A 19372-nucleotide genomic window follows, 5' to 3' on the forward strand; every position below is an offset into this window, starting at 1 on the left:
GTCTTCTTCAAGCTTGGTATTAGCCTCCATGAGCCTAGCATTTTCCTTCTCAAGCTCCGCGACCCTAGCATTCAGCTTCCTCGGCTCCCACCTCAAACTTTTCCTTTGTTGCCTTTAGTTCATCACTCAGTTTGAGCTAAATATCCTTCGCCTCCTGAGCATAGGATTTTCTTGAATGGACCTCGTTATTCAACTTATGGTTGAGCTGAGCAAAGATAGCAAGAACCTGGCATGTAAAGAAATCAGCATTAGCATACGGACTGTCTATAAACATAGCTGATAGCGAGAAAAGAAAATTACCGAGGCGGTAAGCTCGACACTCTTCTCGTAGAGTGTGTTGCAGTCTCGGGCGTTGTTCAAAAATTGCTAGTGGGGAGCATCAAAACTGCTAAAGCTCTGGCCCACTCGGGACAAGACGTCCGAGCCCAGCGTAGCCCCATGGGACCCGGCAGCATTGTCGACTACATACTCCTTGACGTGAGTAGAAACCGACAACTTGCGGGTAAAGGAAGCAGAGGTTTTTTAGGAGGTGGACCGAACGTCGAGTGGACCAGGATGGGAATTGAGGCTCGACCACAGTAGACGCCCCGGCCTGTGGAGTTGGGGATGCCCCGACCTGTGGAGTCGAGGATGTCCCGACCAGTGAGGTCGACCCCACAGCAAGGCTTGTAGCAGGAGGAGCTGGTGGGGGAGGTGTCTTTTCAGTCCTCTTAAGGACCTTGGCGGGACGGTCATTTTTTCGCGACCCCCTGGGGCGCTTGCTCCTTTTGGCTCCGGCGCTCTCGAGAATATTTTCAAGGTCGGAGTACATCTCACCTGCACAGTCACACTACAGTGTGAGTTATAACAAAAAAGAAAAAGTATATAAAGTGACTCAGCATCGCGCAGATATACAAAGTAATGAAAGGGCAAGTGGAGAGAAACCTAACTGGAACTCTCCTCCGAGCTTGAACTCGGAGACCATGAAATCCTTCCATCTTCAGAAGAGGTGGGGGGAGTACCTTCACTATAGATGGACGTCAACCTTGAAAGGTCCCTATAGTCATTGGTCCCATATTGGACGGCTATTCTGTCCCATACCTCGTTCAGGCTGTACATAGTGTCATACTTCCCGAGCCAACTGTCAAACCTATGAACCTGTTCATCTACCCAAGTCCATATATAGAAATGGTCTCTATCGTCCTTGCATAACATTAACCTATCGGGTTTGTGTTTTAATAGGGTGGGAGACCACATTTTTGAGCTTAGGATGACTGTACCTTGATCATCCGAACCCGAGCTCGAGGCTTCATTGTTGGCCTCGTTCCCTGACTGCGGGCTCCGTCGGCGAACTGGAGGCGGGGGCCTCATCTCTCTCCTTGGAGGGAGGATGCCTGTTGGCAAAGGCACGAGCTCCCAGCGGTCGTATTTTTTGTTGGACCAATCTGAAGTGGACTGGCCATCTCCCAAGAGCTCGCAAGCTCGGAGATTACTTTCATGTAAAAGGTATGAGAGAGACCTCCTGCCATAAGGGAGTTGGAGCAGAGTCTCTATATGCTCCTTCATCACGTCAGTGGGAGTAGGACGATGATAGTTGGCTGGAAAATAAAATACATTTCAACTAAGTACGAGCCTACAGATAAAAATCTGAGCACAGAGATAAAGAAGGTTGGGGTACTTACTGTAACGCCCTGGCTACCCCAGAACAGTTACGGAAAACGGTGAACCGGAAATTTGACTCGCTACCCGAGTCCTTTGGCTAAAAACGTGATCTAAGCGTTATTATCAGGTTAAAGTGGAAAACCAGTAAAAGGAAAGGGTACATTTCATTAAGTAAATAAACTGCTCATGAGCCTTTCAAAATGTTTACAAGTAGTTCGTAATACAAAAGAGTCGCTACAGTTCCAAATTTACAAACTCCGCCGGCCTAAGCGGCAAAAATAGGGTAAACCCCTAGTCCCTCTGAGAACTCCTTGACCGTGGCGGTCAAGCGGCCCTGTATGTACATCACATCGCCCAAGCTCTCCACTCAAGGCTGGCCAAGCTTTTCCTTTCCTTTACCTGCACCACATAGCACCCATGAGCCAAGGCCCAGCAAGAAAACACAATAAGATACGGTATAATAACAACAACGATCATAATAATCATCCAGGACTATCAGTCCAACAAATAGGTGACAATAGCCAAAAGTCACAGTAATGAGCATCGCTCCCTCTAGCCATGTGACGATAGGGTCACCAGGGCTTAACTGATAGGTGATTCTTTCATAAGTTTGTTCAGGACAGGTGCATGGTGATTGGTCACCAACATAACCTTCCTCACGACTCTAAAGTCGAAACTATGGACAACGTCCCTTAGCCTTGTGACAAACAGTCACCGGGGTCATATACCTTGGCTATAATCATCTGGTCGTAGACCAGGCAAGCGCTTATAAGTTCTTCGACCTTAGGGTCGGTCCCGCATTAATGCGATAGAGCCATTCAATGCGTGATCGTCGACTTTAGAGTCGGTCCCTGACTAGTCAGTGTCTTAAACAGGTAATCAGTATTCATTAGCATTTAAGATGCAATCCACGTTCACACATATCAACCAATATGTCTCAATATCAAACTATGCATGTCATATACCTGTACAGGGTGCAACTGTATCCATACACTGTTTTCTTACCTCAAGTTCGAGCGAGAAGTATGATAAAGACGACCCCTGAGAACGATCGGTCTTTTAGTTCCTTAGCGGTTACCTAGTCACAACCAATTATAACCTCCATTAATGAGAATCCACAATAATAGGGTCTTAACCTAAGCACCACCCTTGGGACCTCGAAACATGCCCACACGGTGAGTAGAATCGATCCCGGGCCTTAAGGATTGAAACCCCAAGTCAAAAACCCTTAAAAACACTCAAAACGGGGTTTGGAAGGAGGGTAGCGCTACAACGCTCAACCCCTAGCGCTACAGCGCTAAACTCAGAACCGCCCAAGCACCAGAAAGTCTCCTGAGGAGCGCTATAGCGCCCTAGGGTGGGCGCTGTAGCGCTACCTCCAGCCCAAAACTTCCCTGAACCGACCTTCTTCATCTCCTTCGATTCTAACTCGATTCCCAAACTTCCAAAGCCTATTCTTGATGCCAAATGAACCCAAAAACCATCCCAACACATCCCAAACATCACAAGCATGGGAACCCTAGCCAAAACTCCCAACAAAACCCATGAATTCACCCTAAACATTTCAGCTGCAAAACAAAACTAAAACAGAGCAAACCAGAGAAACTATGGTTAGAAACTTACCCAAAGCTTGGCTTATGAAGCTCTTCAATGATGGAACACACTCCCAAACTCCCAAGGCTTGCTTCCTAAGCTTGAATCCTCAAAATTGGTTCAGAAACCACAAAGAACAGTGAGGAGAAGAAGGTACGGGAGAACTCTCAAAGATACTCTGTTTTTCCATCACATTTTCAGCTAAATAAGGTTATATCTATCCTAGGGGTGAAATGACCATTTTACCCCTAGGTCAATTAATGGTTTCTAAAGACTCCCAAGGGCATTTTTGGTACTTTCTTCCTAACTCGTTAATCATAATTAACGCTCTCCAATTCCCGTTATTCTCAATAATCTCAAACACCAATAATTCACATCCCGTTACCCCTTTATCTCCCAGCAACGCTCTAATCATCAAAATCACCCCGAGACTCTAACCAAGTCCCGACACTTAAACCTGTTGTGACTAAACCGCTAATCAATAACTACGATCGTCTCATGTCGAACAGCTCGAACAAACCCACATCATAATGTGGTCTCACATATATCATCGACATGCATACAATTAACATTATATTATAACACAATTCTCATAAATATGCATAAACACATTTAATAGCGTAATTAAGCAATTATGGCCCTCCCAGCCTACAATCCAGCCGCTAAACCACATTAGGGAATCCGGGGCATTACACTTACGAATCCGTTTGAATGAATAGTATCGAGACGAAGATAGGCCATCTGTCCAGAAGAAGGCCTTCTTAAAGTTAGAAGGATGGTTGGGAAGATCCTCGAACACCTTTTTCTCCTTGGGGTAACTCGAAAGATAGTAGAAGCCGTATCCTCCCTGAGCTCGGGAGGGATTGCTTTTCAGACAGAAGAGATACAGGATCTCCTATGGTGATGGTCCTTCCCACTTCAACTCGTGGTATAACGACCTCAGGGCAGACAGAACCCTGTAAGAATTAGTGTTGAGCTGGAATGGAGCCAACCCAACAAAGTTTGTGAAGTCCTTGAAGAAAGACTTCAAAGGCAGCAACGTTCCTGCCTTCATATGCTCCTGGCTCCAAGCCGCATACCTCAGCTTGTTATCAGGATTTCCATCTCCTGGGGTATGGCAGCTTCGCTCGCTGGAAGTAGGAGCTCGACACCTTTAAGAGCTTGACAGTCTGAGACCGTGAAAGGCCAGGATATCGTTTATCTGACCTGTCGAGGTAACCGAGCTCCAGTAGTGCTCGGCCTCGAAGAACTCCCTCCGTGGCTGCGAGGTAGAAGGCTCCCCCATCAGTGAGAATTGGAGCTCCCCCGGATGGTACGCGATGGTCACTTTCAACCTAGAATCAAGGGGGATCGGTTGGGGCCTTGAATCAGATTCTGGATAAAGGGCCTCTCAAAGGATTCTTCTCTTCTTTTCAATGACCTCGACGATTTGGCGGCGGTAGTGAGCTCGAGTTTCTTCTTGTTCGCGCGCGAGATTGTATTCGCGAATCAGACGTTGGTTCCGAGCAAATAGCAATTCTGGGCTCGAAGTTTTTGGCGAGTACGGAGTTGCAAGCAGCGACCCCCACCGTCTTTCCAGATTCTGTGACATCTAGCAAGAAAGAAAAAATAGTGAGGGCCATGCAAGCAAGGAATTAAGAATACCAAGCTTGGTGGAACAAGCTCGGGAATGCTTGGGTACGAGATGAGTTCGATCCCGGAGACCCGATTAAGGGTCACGACGTGTATTTCACGAAAAAGGGAAGGAAGTGGATTTAATTTTTGAAAATCCCGAAATATCAGGGAAAAGGTGCGGTTGTTCAAAAGTGGTATTTTTTAGAATCGTGCATTCTTTAAAACCCAGATTTTGTACCCGATATCTTGGTGTGCAAGATAGGTCCTAACAAATTTAAAAACTCATAAAAAGAACCATATTTGGGTTGTCTTGCGCATAAACTAGGTTTTGATTGACAATGGCGGAACCTAAATGCAATATCTATCAGTCGACACATCCTAGTATATCAAACTACAAGATGAACCTGTGCATTCCCAGAAGAAAAAATATATATACAAAGCAGCAAAGCCAGAAACTGATAATATATATATATTAGAAAACTTACACAATGAAACTGTTGACGCCGTTTTTCGTCAACAGTGAAAGAAGAGCACGTAAACAATAACTAGTTTTGGCCAATTAAAATATGACAATACAACACACGATTTTTTACGTGGTTCAGCAGTTAAATCTGCCTAGTCCACGAGTCTTTGTTATTAAACTCAAGATTGTCTCTGAAAATTCTTAAGCATGAATTCTTCAGAGTTTTCTCTCTCGATTAAGAATTTCGGTCCTTTACAATGGTGCATGACCTCTCCATTTATAGAGAAGGATGCAGAATATTATCCCACATATTTTGGGTAGTTACTCTTTTTGTGTAAATAAATTAAATGGCTTTAAATGCCTGCAATCCGATATAAAAGGAAACGTCCCCTGAATACCAGGGGGCGTATAACTAATCGAATAATATCCCATGATTTTATGGGATTTACAATAATAAATGCAGAACGCGTCCCTTATAGACAACACTTGTAGATATTCAAGGTCATTATCATATATCTCCAAGCCCTTACTCTACTAGGTTTCTCATCAGCTTTCGAGCTAATGACATCTCCCGAGGTCACATGGCTTCGAGATCGTACGTGTGTCAGGCTCGGAACCCTTGATCCGAGGTCTTCCCGAGGATAGATGCATCTCGGGAGCTACCCTTCGAGATCGTGAATATTTCGAGGTCGTCTCAGTCTTGTAGGCTCGATATTTAATCTTGGAGCATACTTCAAACTTTACGAGTTCATTTCGTTGTGAATCCAACTTTCGAGGTCACATTTAACATGGCTCGAAATCTGGGTATAACAATATATATATACATCAAAAAACTTACACAATGCAATCGGCGGAAACAGGGAAATGGACGATTGTATAAGCGGCTGCAAGTACGATCTCACAAAGTCAAAAATACCAGCGTGGTTTTGTCTTCTTGGCTTGGAAAACATGCAAAAGCAAGAAGTTTTCTAGGATAGCCTCTGGTTTTTCCTTTCTTTTTCCTTTTTTCTTCTGATGAATGTTAAATTAAAATGAGGAAAATGGCTAAGGCCTTATATATAGACAATCAGAGGTAGAACAAAGGGATTAATCCGAGCCATTAGTCAGGATTCTTATCAAATCTGACGGTCAGGGACAAATGACAAGATGGCGCCGAAAAGGTGGCAGGCGAACGATCGTGGGCAGGTTTCCCAGGTACTCGAGTACCTTGAGTGAGCAATACCCAACTGGCACGTGTCCATACTCGAACATGGGTGACGGTGCAGTTCCCGAGGAAAGTAGTTCAAAAGTTTCCTTCTCATAGGATTCGAACAAATACTTTTGAGGGGGAAAAATGTTACACCCAGTTTTCGAGCCTTGAGAATTGTAATCCCGAAAGCTGGATTCGTCAGGTGTGAGCTCGCAATATCTAGAATACATGTTCGCAACCTAGGCGCCGAACCTACAAAGCAGGTGGCAACCTCGAAGAGGGAGCCTCGAAGTCCTTACAAGCTCGAAAGACAGACATCGGAGTACGTCTATTCTCGGGTGGCCTCGGATAGTAAGTTCCGAGCCTGACATAAGTATGAGCTCGAAACTATGTGGTCTAGGAGAAAATGATACTCGAAAGTCACTCAGAGACCTGGGCTGGTACGATGCTGACGATGTTGATTGCTGACTTCGAACGTCTTAGTGAGTTACTTGGAGAGACGCAGTCTATACTTATTGTTGTAACTTCCCTATAATAAAGGGATATTTATTATTCAGTTATACGCCCCCTGGTCTTCAGGGGACGTTTCCTTGTATATAGAAGTTACAGGCTTTTAAAGCCATTAAATTTATTGACATAAAGAATAACTTCCCAGAGACGTGTGGGATTGTATTCTGAAATCTCCTCTATAAATAGAGAGGTGATATACCTTTGTAAAGGAGGGAAATTTTGTAATCTTGGGAGGATTTATGGAGAATTCATCTCTGAAGAGTTTCCAGAAATATTTTAAAGTTCTAATAACAAAGACTCGTGGACTAGGCAGAATTAACTGCTGAACCACGTAAAAAATCCTATTTGTCTCATTATATTTTTCTGGTCATAACTATTTATTGTTTACGTGCTCTATATTCACTGTTGACGAAAAACGACGTCAACAATTCGTATGCACTGTTATATGATTGTGATAAACCATATGAATATGTTGGGACTAAGAGCTCCTTATAATTGTATGAATGTCATGAGGTGGTATTATGCCATGGGGACATGTGATAAACGACCTAAGAGTGCTGGAGTCAATACTTGCGCACAGGGCGCGGCTCAGCCACTGGTAGCTGAGGACAGTTTATTAATCACTGAGCTCAGTTAAGCTGGCCGGAGTCAGTGGATATAACACCAGGGGCAGCCTAAGTGAGCCGAAGACAATGGGTTAAATAGAGGGTGCGGCCTAAGGGTGCCGACTCTGAATATTGTTTAATGGTTGCGATAAACTGTTGATTATGAACTTGATTATTGTGTTAATCTGATGAATATGATATGTTGATTATTTGGATGACAAGTTGTTAATTTGTCGATTGTTATCATTGAACAGGTGAATGTTATGAATGGCTGAATACTTGGTTATGCTTTGTAGAATAATTGGTTATTGATATTGATCATGCTATGATATTATGTTTTCTTGATGGGCCTCAGCTCATGGGTGCTACGTGGTGTAGGTAAAGGCAAGGGTAAGACGAATTGACCATGGGTTGGAGAGCTCTGGGGGCGAGGTGTACATTTTTAGCTGCTCGGCCGCCACAGTCGAGGGATTGTACAGGGATGGAAACCTAAAATGTGTATTTTACCATTAGAGTGGCTTGATTGTTTATAACATTTAGAAATCCTGTAATTATGTCATTTGAACCCTGATTTGGGATCCCATGTATCAAACATTTATTTTAATGAAAATTATTCGTTTATGTCCAAAACCTTTAAAACCTAACCTGTTTATGTTGTTAGGTTCACATTTTTATTTAAATGACTTGATTAGCAAGTCTTGCACTACTTCAAACACACAATGTAACGGTCTTGGTTATCCAGGGCGTTACACCTTAGCTACTAATCTAGCTTTAAAGGTTTGGATATCGCCATCAGTGTGGTATTTCTTCCTAAATACCCACTTACACCCAATTGGCTTAGAGGGAGGTCTACCAATTCCCAAGTGTTGTTGGAAAGAATGAAATTCATCTCATCATTGATACCAAGTATGGTATCAACTTCTCCAAGATCTTTCATCTTGAAGGTTGATGATAAAAACCTCTTCGTTTCTTCTATTCCTTTCATGCTATCACTTAGAATAGGCATGCATCCACATAAAGGCAAACAATGATCACATATCCTTTACAATTTTTGGAATACAAACACTAATCTCCATTGTTATGCCTAAACCCATTAGACATGATGGCTTGATCGAATTTCTCATGCCATTGCTTAGAAGCTTGTTTCAATTCATATAAGGATTTTACAAGTCTGCACTGTAATGCCCCACGTCATTATGGTTGCTTCCTGGAATGACGACTGACCCTACAAACCAACACGAGTCTTTCCAGCAAGCAACCATAGTGACGTGGGGCATTACAAATGGTATAAGAGCCTTGACCTAGCCGAAAGTGTGGCCGACAGGGACGTCGGGCCCGTAAGGGGTGGTGATTGTGACAGTCAGAATCCCGTGATCCGTAAGGGGAAAGACCGGGTAAAGCTGTGCAATCCCACACCGCCTGGGGAAAGTCAAGTGTGATGATTCTAAGACTGTGTAGGTATGGGACTGCACAGTTGAAGATTGCTTAAATGGATTGATGAGTACTACCTATGCCAACAAGATGCATCTTCTTTTCGGTAGCCCATCACTTGAGAACTCCAAAGTTAATCGTGCTTGACCTGGAGTAATCTCAAGATGGGTGACCTCTTGGGAAGTTTTCCCAGGAAGTGTGTGAGTGAGGAAAAAGCATGATGGAAAGACTCGTGTTGGTTTGTAGGGCCAGTCGTCATTCCAGGAAGCAGCCATAGTGACGTAGGGCATTACATACACACTTTATGTTCATATCTTGGTAGGATAAACTCTTCGGGTTGTTCCATATAAACCTCCTCATTGAGGTCACTATTAAGGAATGTTGTCTTGATATCCATTTGATGAACATACAAGTTGTGTATAGAAGCCAAAGCGAACAAAATTCTTATAGAAGTTGTTCTTGCAACAGGCGCATAGATATCGAAATAATCAATACCCTCTTTTTGCCTAAACCCCTTAGCTACTAATCTAGCTTTAAAGGTTTGGATAGTGCCATCAATGTGGTATTTCCTCCTAAATACCCACTTGCACCCAATTGGCTTAGAGAGAGATCTACCAATTCCCAAGTGTTGCTGGAAAGAATGAAATTCATCTCATCATTGATGGCTTCTTTCCAAAATGCACTATATCTAGATTGCATGTGTAGCACCCACATTATTTTGATATAATATAGCCAATAATCACATGATTGCATTGCATTACATATCATACAATATGTATAATTTGAGCATATGCATATTCTTATAAGTGTTTTCATGTATAAGTATAAAAGTTGTGTATGTGATGTCTATATGTATGCTAAATATTATTAACCTTGTGGCATTTGAGTTGTCTTTTATGAGTGTTTGATGTGCTCAAGATATAAGAAAGTATGAAAAATATGGACAAGGCATGGAATTAAGTGATGAAAGTGAGATATAGAAGGCAAAATAGGTTAAGTAGTGAAAAATAGTACAATGTCGATTACTAGTATTTGGGTGTAAAATTGAGTATTTATGGATTTACCAAATGTAATCAATGTATGATTAAGGTCTCATTGATGATGTAAAAATGGTTTTAGAACCATTAGATCAATTCTTGATGGGAGGTATACATAATCAGTGGTATTGATGCAAAGTCAAAACGAGCTTAGCATAAGTGCGCTACGCTTGATCGGGTAAGCATAACTATTGGGTATGAAGTCATATGGACCTAAGGTTTGGTGTGAGTGTTTTACACATAAGGATAATAGGCCTAGCAGATGATTAAGTCGAAATTATTGAAGTGATAAGTGTCATATTGTTGAGTGATTTATGTAGTTTAGTGTATGTGTTAAGCAGGAAAGGAAGCTGAAATAAGTGATCGGGGACTTTGGAATCAAAAAGGAAACAACAAGTTTGGAAAATGCATGTTGCTGCTTCAATGTTGTAGCATCACCGTAGCAATTGGCAGAGCCCAGGAAGGAAACGTGACAAATGCGAGCTGGACTTAATGAGACATAAGTGGCGCTGAGGTGGCGAGAATATTGTACAATTAAGTCAGCTGGGTGGTGTGGCAAAGGACAGAGGGCAAGATTGACTTTGACTTGCTAATTAGGGTAAACCAAGTACCCTAAAAAGGAGGCAGCCTAAAGATGAAAAAAAAAACCCACTCTGAATATTTGAAGAATTCTGCATATTTTCACTAAGAAAAGTACAGAGAAAAAAGAAAGAGAAGAGAGAAGAAGGAAGTACTAAACAGAGGGAGAAGAGGAAGGCAGACGCCTAAGGGAACCCTGAGCTCACCACTCATCTCTCTAATCTCTCTTCCTCTCATTTTGTATTAAATTCTTATCTAGTTTTCAGATTATATTCAATGGAACTTTTCTGTACTGGATTGGTGTTTATAATTTCAGCTATGAACTAATATCCTAAGGGTTTGGGTGGTTATGAACCCTATATTATGAAGTAATGTTTTGATGCATGGTTGTGGTAATTGTGACGTTGTTCAATTAAGTGTTGTTAATGTTAACTGATTGTTGTTTACTGGCCATAAGTAACAATTATTTAGCTAGATCTGATTTTGGAAGAAATTAGGCTAGTCGATCCCACTTAATTGATGCAAGAGAAGTGCCTTTTTAGGTAAATATTAGTGGTAAAATAGGAATGTTTTGCTGCCTTGTATAACATGAGATTTGGTGTTTAAATGACAGTGTTCAACCTGATATAATACAGGAATGTGTTGAGTTGAGTTGTAAACGTTATCAGTAAGTTTTGGAAAGAACTACTGGATCTTTGTGAAATCTGTTAACTCTGATGCAATTGCTAAACCATTGCTGGGCCATTGCTTTAACAACTGGAACGAACAGAGGGGAATTAACCACCCAGACCTATTTTCCTCGTATCTGAAATCTACACAGAATTCCTTCATTTTGATCTCTGAATTTTAGTTTAATTAAATTGCTCATTTACATTTATTTTCAGAATTAATCATTCAAAATTTCTCTTGATTTGGTTACTGAATTGTAAATTGTTATTAGTTGATATTGCATTATTTTTAGTTTAGTAGTCCCTGTGGAGACGAACTTTGATACTCTATCACTGTATTACTTGTTGTCGACTGTGTATACTTGCGCATATTTTAATCGTTAGAAAATTCACAACAATAAGGTTTTCATAAGTCAAAAGGTGAAATGATGAGATGAAAGGTGTCAAATTTTGATACAATAAGGCTAAATCATTGAAAATAAGGAATTTTCATCAACCTTATCACTTTGCATGACCATTATTCTGAAAAACAGAGAGAAAAGAAAACCAAAAACCATTTCTTGGCTGGTTTGAAGAAATTCTAAGGAGATCCAAGTGAAAGCAAAGCCAAAGAAGTAGATTAAGCTTAGTTCTAACCTTTTTATGGTAAGTTCTTGTACTTGGAAGTTAAACTATGTTTTTGAATTTTTCTGAGAGCTTATATATGGTGTTTTATCCTTTTTAAGATATTTCTTGGGGTTTCCAAGTGGTTTGAGGTTTAGAAAAGCTTGAAGAGATTGTTTTCGCCGAAAAGTTGCTCGGTAAGTGAAATTTTGTGTTTTATGAGGTTTTTGGGGTTCTTGGAGTACAAGATGATTTTTGGTTATTTGATTGAGTTTAGAAGAGAGTATATATGTTTATAAATGTTTGAATATATGTGGAGACTCATTTAATTTGGGTGATGATCTAGGAGATAAGAATTTTATCAAAATCGGTATATGATAACTTTATGATGAATCATGTTGGTATTTGGGATATATGGTTATGGCAGGTTATTTGATGTTGATTATTGGTTGATTTTGATATTTGAGGATAGCTAAAATTAAGGGGAAACTCTGTCAAAATTTCTCTAAGTGTCTAAGATAAATCTAACGCTCGATCTAGGTGGTTTAAGGCATTTTAGGCATGATTTTGATATGATGTTTTATGAGTATTTTTAAATGAGAGTTCAATGTCTTACTGCCTTCATTATGATGAGAAATCCATGCCATTGTCAGGATAAGCACATCAATACCTAAGACACCACTTGTTACACGGTGAACTATATTTTGGACAAAAGGTAAGTAAAGTACTCAACTGCAACACAAGAATTATGTGTTATGTGAAAGTATGCATTATATGAATATTTTGTGAGTAAGTGGTATTAACATACAGTGACACTTCATCATAAATTTGTATGCATGGCATAATAGTGATATGGTAAATTATTATATGATATAAGACCATGCATGATATTATGATGATTAATTATATGATGCCTTTGCAAGTTTTGTGCAACATAAAAGAAAGTTGTTATAAGAAGTTTAAGTTCAGTGCCACTGTTTTGAAAAGGCAAATGAAAGTGTTAATAAGTGTAAACGGAGGCCTATAGTAGGCTTATAGTGGCTGCCCAATAATTTGGGCTAGGTTTTAGTGAACCAATTATATTGTTTGCCATGTTTCCGTTTTTATTTCTCCTCCATATGAGTTATTGTTATATGTATTGACACCACAGTGTGTGGCCACCTTAACTCTTGAGCCCGACGGGGCAACGATGGAATAAGGTTTTTAATGTGCCCTACTGTGGTGATGGCTAGCCGGAGGAGAACCCATGGGATTTTGTATTATATGTGTAACAAGCCCTGCATGCATTGACCAATTCAAACAGTGTGCACAATATTAAGGGGCCCAAAATTTAAAAAGAAGTTGTGTATGTCCATTGATATTGGGTAATCATTAGCATTGCATGCATTACTTTGCTTACTGAGCTTTAGGCTCACAGTTGTCTTGTGTTGCAGGTAGAGAAAGAAATATGTGAATGATATGAGGAGAACTGAAGCATGGTCCTGACCCTGATTTGTACATATGAACACATCGACCTTTTTGTGGGTTATTTCAGTTATCATTGAGATGTTTGTAATAAAGTGTGAAGTTATGTTTTGAAAATAAATTGAGTTATTTAATACTTATGTATAATATGTTTGAGACACACTTTATGTTTAATGTAAATAATGTGAAATAAGTTTTCAAGTTTAAAAAAAAAAAAATGTCCAGACTTCCGCAGAAAGAAATTATGATATAGTTTTAAAACGTAACACCTCAAATATGGTTTTAACTAAAATAAGTGAGGGTGCTTATCTATAAGTCTTAGGATCATCCTCAATGAGAAGTACAATAGGAATTTTCATAATGACTTCCTCTCTATTTCCTTCTCCACGTATAAAGAAATTCATTGAGAATCTATCTCATCCAAGAATTCCTTCCCTTCTCTCTCCCTTACCCATGTTTCCTCTCTTTCTTTTTTTTTTCTTCAAGATCTCTTGTTGGTTTCAATAGTAAGAGGCAGTTGGTTGTGAGGACAGATTTGGCGGCAAATAATTTTTTCCCATCTCTTCTGATTTCATCTTCACAATTCTTCATTATTTTATGGGTTATCGGGCAGGGCATGACCAGTTTGTCGCTAGGGTTGGGGACGGAGAAGACAAGACGGGGTGCATTCCGAGCTTTTGATCTGACTTTGTGACTTTGAGGTTCAGATCCAACGGGAGACTTCTGTTAGAATATTTTATATGGACTGACATAATTATACGTTGCTCACGTAGTGTCGTGATTAGCATGTAAGGATAACTATATAATCGGTATTGCATGCTATTACCATCGGGCCATAATGGGATGGACATAATATACTGACACGCTCGGGGCCCATGGACACACTCTCAATGTCTTTAGGCCAGCCCATTGGGCCAGGACAACTAATCATCTCATTGGGTATCTAGGCTTAATAAGCCCATTATGTTTTATAAAGGGGTTACACCTTTATTATGTGTGTGTGAACAATGGGTGTTTAGAGGAAAAGGAGAGAAAGAGAGTAGTGTTCATCTACACCCCAAGTACGCTTTTGATCTTTGATGTGTAGGTGGGTGAAATGTGATGAGCATAATCATGGAGAATGATGGTTCATAGACTTGATCACAAATGTATGTAAAACTTCTTTTTCTTATTATGTTTGATGCCTTAAATAAGATGATTTCATTGTGCAATATTGAGCATGACTATGTTTGATCAATTCTTGATTATTGTTTGATGCTCAATTAATTTTAACAACTTCATGACTTTGGGTCAGAGAAGACGAGATTCGTTCACGTCTTCGTGACTTTGAGCTTCAGATTTGATGGGGGATGTTTCTTAGTTTTCTTATGGGTTTAATATTCACAGGCTTTTGTTTATTGTGAATCAAGTGTTGATCTGAGTTTTTCTGGTTTCTTTGTTCATGTTCCCGCAGGCTTGGATCTGATGGAAGCTTGGCTGAGGTAGGTCGATCTCATCAATTTGAGTTTTTTTGTTCATTGTTCCTACTGATAGTCTATACCCATATTTATGAGTTTGATCAACTTTCATGAGAAAAAAAAATTAAGAATTCAACTTTGTAGTACTGTTGGATTATAATTTGAATATGATAAATCTCACTTTGTTGAGTTTATTTTCTCATTGACATGTTAAAGTTGTTGAAGAAAGCCCAAGAATACCCATTTCAAAAAAAAAAAAAAAGAAAATAAAAGAGAAGAAGTCAAGAAGAAATAAATTTAATCTAATTTTGAATGATTTGTAATTTAATTTTAAGTTTTAATAATTCTTTTATTTATAATTGAATTATAAATAAATTTATATATTTTTAATAATTAAAAATATTAAAAAATATTTATTAAATTTTTACATAAAAATAAAATTTATATAACTTAAATTAATTCGAAGTAGACGCACATCGTCACGTGTGCGTCTACTTATTAGTTATCGTCAAAGATTTCTACTTATGCCAAGGTCGTGAAAAAATTATTAAATTATTTAAGTGTTATAAATAAAAAAAATTTGCCTATTTTCAATTTCATCGTAGGAATTTGTCCCACAAATTTTCAATTTTTTTTATTTGTGAAAGGGTAGACTTTATTTCACAAAAATGAAAAAAAAATATATAAAAAAAAAAGAAAAGGAAAAGGAAAAGGAAAATAACTGAAATACCCGTAATCATAGCTTCCCGCCAACGCCATTGCTACTCGCTAACATTGAAATGCTCCCAATTAACTCTGATGACCAGCTTTTCGATGTTAGGCGGCGGCCTCAGATCCCATCACCGGTGGCCAAAGCCGTTCTCGTACCAATTTCTTTCTCGAATTCATACGCAGTCTTCTATTCCGCCCCACAAACAGAAACCCACCACCAGCTGGAACACAACTCTCACCATCGTTCAAGCTAATCCACCCCTTTCTCTTCTTGAAAATTCCAAATCCACATCATTCGATGCAAATCCAAGCTCAAATGAACATCACTGGATTGATCATTGATCACATGCGCATTCGATTCCAGTCGTATCGCATTTTGTGCGCTATCTTAATAAGGAAATCATGATTATGGCACCGTGATTTTGTTCAACACGGAGAATACAAATGTATTTTGTTGGAATGTAGCGATTAGAGGGTATTCGGAGAGTGAATCACCATGGGAGGCGGTTGCTTTGTATGAGGGGATGAAAGATTATACTTATCTTTTACTGCTCAAGGTTTGTGCTGTGTTGCAGTCGAGTTTGATGGGGATCTCAGGTTCTTGGACATGTATTACAATTGGGTTTTTGTTTTGATGTATTTCTTCACAATGCTATGATTCGTATGCTCATGTAATGTGGAGAATTGGATGAAGCACGTAAACTGTTTGATGAAAGTTTTGTTAGAGATTTAGTTTCTTGGAATTCTTTGATTACTGGGTACGCTCAGGCTACTAGCATCTGAGGCGTTAAGATTGTATCAGAACATGAAAGTGGTTAAGCCAGATGAAGTTACAATGGTTAGGTTGATTTCTTCCTGTGCCCAGCTAGGGGATTTGAATGCAATGATTAGTGGATATGTCCAAGCAAAGTATAATAAAGAGGCATTAGATCTGTTTCCTGAGACTCAGGCTAGTAACATAAGGCCTGACGAGATTACCATGGTTTGCTGCTTATCAGCATGCTCACAACTTAATACTGGGATATGGACTCATCGCTATATTGAAAAACATCTCACTTCTTCGTACGCTTGCTTAAGAACCGCTCTAATTTAACATGTATGCCGGCGCTTCAGGGTTTTCACGATATGCCAGAAAGAAAATCTTTGACTTAGACGACTATAATGTGTGATTTGGCTGCTCATGACCACTCGCATGATGGAACGATGATTTATACAGGGTCGATGCCTGATGATATAACATCCATTGGGGTCTTATCTGCTTATTCTTATGGAGGCTTGGTTGAAGAGGGCCGCAAGTATTTTTCCCAAATGAGCTCCAGATTTCATCTTTGCCTTAGCCGCAAACACTACTCCTGCATGGCTGATTTTCTTGGTAGAGCTGGTCTATTGGAAGAGGCTGAAGAGCTTATCAAGAGCACGACAATGAAGGCAGATGCTGTAGTTTGGGGTGCATTGTTTTTGCTGGAAAAGTATTCTAATAGGAGAAAGGGCATGCAGTTGGAATTAGCATCCTGAGTATGTATGAGGAGGCAAAAATGTGGGAGAAGGTAGCGAAGGCACAAAAGATGATGAAGAAAGAGAGAGGGGTGGATAAGACTCCTAGTTGCAGCTCAATTGAGGTTAGTGGCATTGTATCTGAGTTTACGGTTGGAGACAGTCAAGATTAACATATAGAGAAGGGAAATTTATTTATTTATTTTAGAGGCCAATATACATCTTCATTCTAAACTATTATGTGACTGCCTGGGGTTGCTAACAAGAGAAATATTAGTTCTGAACCAACCAGATTTTCGTACAACTTTCTGCTTGGTTTAGATTTCGGCTAATGGATTTCTTTTAGTGGTTTGTTCACGAAAGTCATTTTACCATATAAGCAGATGAAGAATGTAAGAAGGAAGAATAGTGTTGAAGGATGCAATGATTAAAAATTAAAATGGTGAAGAGGTGTCAACAGAGTGCATTTCAAAGGAATGTTGTTAATTTCTTTTTGACTGTCTCCCTTAGAGTATGAACCCTCAGAAATTATCTCTCTTTCCTTTATGATTATGACTACGAAATGGTCCATCATTCCTTCCATATGATTATTTATATAACATTATGATGTAGTTTTGATATTTTTTAATCTACTCTCAATAGTTTTACGAACATAATTTGCTTTGGTTTGCTTTTCTCTGACTGAAACCATTTTACCATCATGTGTAGTAGCGCAGGTGTTTTACCAAGAATACTATCAGTTATCCCTGAAACTCTTTAAAATTTGTTTAACATTTCATCACCGTTTTCATCTTCCTTCCTTTAATCTAATACATGATTTGCACCAGAAGAATAAGACTAGTTTCATTTGAAGTACTCAACGGAGCATGACTACCATGATACCAAATTTCAATTGCACCTATTAATTTCCAAGTCAAAAGCTTTTGCTTTAATAGCTGGATAAGAAAATTTGAGCTTGTTGGCTGGATGAGCAATCAAGCTAATAATTTCTTCTTTTGTTTGATTTGTTTGTCTGAATGATACAAACTGATTCTTTTCAGTGACAGGTGGAAAGCAAAGACAGATTATGTTGCTCGGGAAGAGGTTATATCCCAATAATATTTTGCGTCAATGGGTGGGGCAGGTGTAGATTCCAAGTTTCACAGAAGACCCAAGAAGTTAGAGTGAGTTACATTTGCTGCTGAGGTTGGTAGTAGAAAAAGTTATCTTCTTTGTTTCTGAATCACATATCCCTTTTGCAGTACAACAAAATGAATTTAAATAACATCCACTGCAGGGTGTTTTGCTATAGACTTCTCATAGCAAAATAAGTGTGAGAAAAAGTTGGATATGAGGATTGACCACAGTTAGCCAATGAACTAAATTCCTTAACAGAAGGGGTTTGTTTTCTCAAAAGAGAAAAGGTGTTCTGAAATGGTTTTAATGTATATATTCCATCCCAATCATCTCTCAAGTCTCAAACTGAGTCAGCCAGCAGGCTTTTGAGATATGCTGCCATAGATATATTGTTCTCAAGAGTTGGTATGCCACGTAGGCAGACAAAAAGGAAGAAAAAAGCATATAATGATGCCTTCTTTGCCTTCACCTGCACGCCGGGTGTTTGTTCCATTCTGATCAATCACTCATTCATGTTTGCTTCTTAGTGACCTTATGCGCTCACATGGATGACAGCCTTTGCCATTTTGGTCAGACACAGAGCTGTGTGACTACTGACTACTACCACCACCACCACCCATGGCAGCCCAATACAGTTCCTTCTCATCTCTCATCCATTAAAAGTATTGGAGTTGGAGACCAATGTAATCAGTCATGGGATAAGAAAGAGAAGGGGTTTTTCATTTGGGTCAAACACTTCCAATGTTAGGAGAACAAAATTATAGTGTTTAGGCCCCACTTAAGATCAATGTCCTATAGATATTTGTCATTACAGAGTCCTGAACATTTGTCAGTGTATGTCAAAAATGTTGATTTGTTTTGTACCTCATTTAATGAGGTAATCCAAGAGTCTCATAGGGAATTATATCAAACACTTACAAATGTGGAAGAGAAAAACAAAGAATAATAATAATAATAATTGTTAAATGCATTTGCAATTGGCAGAGGAGCTAATCATGGTGTGTAATGAGGGCACACACATGCTATATTGTGGCATGGCAGTCTTTTACTTTTTGGAATTATTTCTTTTGTGGACCATAAACCCACATGTAGGAAAATCCCACCAAGCTTTTTTCCTCCTAACACATGAGAACTCTTCAGCCACACGTAATAAAAGTAGACCCCATGAGAGAAATTCCAAAAAGTCTTGTGCATAAT

The 19372-nt window shown here is 39.5% G+C and overlaps 2 long non-coding RNA genes and 1 pseudogene across 2 annotated transcripts; all 3 read left to right on the top strand.

Moving 5' to 3' along the window:
• The first annotated feature begins 11850 nt into the window (after positions 1–11850).
• Positions 11851–13647, top strand: LOC133789368 (uncharacterized). The gene is made up of 4 exons (XR_009873538.1): positions 11851–11975; positions 12056–12130; positions 12587–12648; positions 13367–13647. It is a non-coding gene; the product is annotated as an uncharacterized LOC133789368 (long non-coding RNA).
• Positions 13648–14677: 1030 nt separating this feature from the next.
• Positions 14678–19145, top strand: LOC133790404 (uncharacterized). The gene is made up of 3 exons (XR_009874006.1): positions 14678–14878; positions 18106–18244; positions 18336–19145. It is a non-coding gene; the product is annotated as an uncharacterized LOC133790404 (long non-coding RNA).
• On the top strand, positions 15546–18092 carry LOC133790403 (pentatricopeptide repeat-containing protein At2g22410, mitochondrial-like; annotated as a pseudogene).
• Positions 19146–19372: the final 227 nt, after the last annotated feature.

Source organism: Humulus lupulus, chromosome 7 (assembly GCF_963169125.1).
Source record: "Humulus lupulus chromosome 7, drHumLupu1.1, whole genome shotgun sequence".
Taxonomy (NCBI): Eukaryota; Viridiplantae; Streptophyta; class Magnoliopsida; order Rosales; family Cannabaceae; genus Humulus; species Humulus lupulus.